At 34.8% G+C, this 3,017-nt stretch overlaps 1 protein-coding gene across 1 annotated transcript in view; it reads right to left on the reverse strand.

Moving 5' to 3' along the window:
* Positions 1-3,017, reverse strand: part of LOC100570619 (extensin-2) — a 43,848-nt gene that overhangs the window by 24,826 nt on the left and 16,005 nt on the right. The window lies entirely within an intron of this gene.

The following is a 3,017-nucleotide window of genomic DNA, read 5'->3' on the forward strand; positions in this document are numbered from 1 at the left end:
GTTACCAAACAATTTTAATAAATTTTCATTATTTTTCTCCAATTATTTTAGAAAGCACTGAGAATTTTCAATTTCGACCTCCTAAAAGTATCAACTAGATCCAATTCGCTTCCAAAAACATACATCCGGCATCGATGTTTATGATCAGAGCATTTTTCTACTATAAAAGTGGAAAAGTTTCAAACATTTTAAAATACCTCAAATAAACGTCTGAAATTATTAGACTGGACAAAATAAAAATAAAATTGTAACTAATTTTCAAGCCCCCCCACCCCCCCCCCCCCCTGAAAAATCCTGCGTACGCCACTGAATATTATATCAAGACTAAGACACTACAATCTTAGGTACATGCTGAATTCGAAAAATTGTTCGATATCGTTTGCTCGAGCGATGGGCTCGAAGATATATCGAAATACGAATGGGTACCTAAATATATATATCCATTATCCGTATATACTATATACCTACGGAGACGGATAATGAAATTAGTGTTAAACCTTTTGAAAGGTCTTATTAGGTTTTATGCTCTACTGCACAGCACAGAACAATGCACCGGAATTAAATGCATATTGCCTGCCGTCTGGTCGTATTTCGCGGGGGTCTTAAAAAAACGAGAGAAATGTGAAAAGAAAAGAAATTGTTACGGAAATTGCGCACGAGTCCGTTGGTCGAAATGTCGTCTGGCGTACACAATTATAATAATATGACTCAATAATATTATAGTATTATATTACGACAATGGCTAAGAACACCGAAAGCCGTAAGTCACAAACACCAAACTGTACAAGCTATACTACTGTTTTGAATTTTCAAATTATTATTTAAAACTTAGGTACTAATTAGTAATTAATAACTGGTTTCAAAAACTATTCAAATGTATTTTTAAATTGAATGTATAATTATTGTAACTGAATAATAATGATAACTGTACAATAATTTAAAAAAAATGTATGATGGTTATGTCACTGTTATATATACATTTTTTTTTATATTAATTTAAAATAAAATCTGCAGTTTAGAAATGTATGGGTAATTTATACAAAAGTTTAAGTACCTGTTTCTTGTCTACACTGAAAATAATATTATTTATTTTACGTTAATCCAAAGACTTTATACTTCGACTATCTTTTACGTTTATCTAGACTCTAGGTACATTTTTAGTTTTATTTCTCATCACTGCTGAGCTAGTATACGACTGAGGTTCAGCAATCCTGGTGCAGCAGCCAGTCGAACTAGCATAACGACGCGTGCCCGATATTGATCTTAACGATATTTTGTTACGTTCCATTAACCAGCTCTGTTGGCACACACACACGCACACACACATACGCACACACACACACCACCGAGGCGAAGACGTATGGGCCATAATACGTTGACTTTTTTCCTCCGTCGCCTCACCGGTGGCAATAACAAACCGAAAACGGCGGAAATAAAAGCGCGAGGCGATTTATGGACGTGGGCGCGCGTGTACACGAACGTGGTAAAACGAAAAATAAAGGTTGAGATAAAAACGAACGACACGGTCGTCTTAAACGCGAACACGAATACTCAATTCGAAACAAATCGCTACAATATGTAGACTTCGGCGGCTGCGGCGACGGCGGCGTAGTAATTTTATAATCGCACCACGTGGACGCCCGTCAACTCAAGTGCGTATTAAAATTACGAACATTATTAATATTATCATACAATCGTTTGCAGTAATATTAAAATTGGTAGGTAGTGAGATCTATCGCCCGGCCGGAGCTCGTTTTCACAATATTCACCACCCGTTTCGCCTATTCTGCGTGTACCGAGTCTTACCTAAACCGTTTGCCAGCTCAACTGGGCCACGTGCTTATTATATCGATGCAACAAAAATATAGGTCTTAAATGGTGCAAATAATTTTTAAGCTATTGCATAGGTAGATTTTATCGCGGGCCTAGCGTGGTGACTGAAAAAAATTTTCGTAACGAAAAAACGTGACCGTAAATGCTGCGTTATCATTTTTTTTGTTAGTCTAACCAGTTGTCATAGTACAAAGTCTCAAATAAAATATTTCTGTACAGTGTGTATCCAAAAAAAAAAACCCATTTTGTAATTTTCTTTTAGGTTGTCGTGCTCAAAAAGTGTAACTTGAATTAATATCATACAAAAATAAATAGTTATAATTACATGATACACAGCTACAAAATTGCTATGCAATAGCTTTACCGTGGCAGTCCCCGAGTGCCTCGGACTTTTATTTTTTTTTTCTACAGGGACATATCTAGTAATTTGCCAACCAGCTTACCTGCTGGATGGCTGACATAAATACCTACACAGTGTGTTGAACCACGGTAACGGTCCTACAATTATATACGATTGAATTCTCGAAATAATGCAGTCTCCTAAACGGAAATGTTGTCTTATGGATGTATTTGTCGATCGTCAAACGTGAACGAGACACTTTCAAATACCTACATAATATGGGAGGGTGTAAGGGTGTAAGGGTCCGGGATAAGAGCTACAAGAGCTCTCGGCTCCGTCTCAAGAGTAGAAGTCACGTGTACCAAACATACTATTTTCGTTCAAAACAAACGTAATCCTCAAACAATTACATTTGCACAACATTAGAATTATACATTTCTGTCGAAAAATTCCACCAAATTTTTTTCACACATAATTAATTATACTCGTATAGAAATGATATATTAAACTGTGTTCATACCATACAATTTTTCCATTCTCCTTGCAGGTAAGCTTTTCGAGTTTAAAACAATAACCTTCCAATTTTATTTCTGTAACGTTTCACTAGATTTTTCCGGTAAACAAAAATTTGGAAATTTACATAAGTAAATAATAATACTTTATAATATACAGTTATAATTACAGTTTAGTATATTTCTCAGTTGTATTGAACTATACAATACTAAGACTGATCTAAACTTATTCTATGGTGGCTATAAGTATATTTTATAATTCAATATTATTATCGCTATTAATATTATGTGTTTTATTCTTACGGGAATTTTTTAATTATTTGACATATCCC

This window comes from Acyrthosiphon pisum, chromosome A1 (genome assembly GCF_005508785.2).
Source record: "Acyrthosiphon pisum isolate AL4f chromosome A1, pea_aphid_22Mar2018_4r6ur, whole genome shotgun sequence".
NCBI classification, from domain to species: domain Eukaryota; kingdom Metazoa; phylum Arthropoda; class Insecta; order Hemiptera; family Aphididae; genus Acyrthosiphon; species Acyrthosiphon pisum.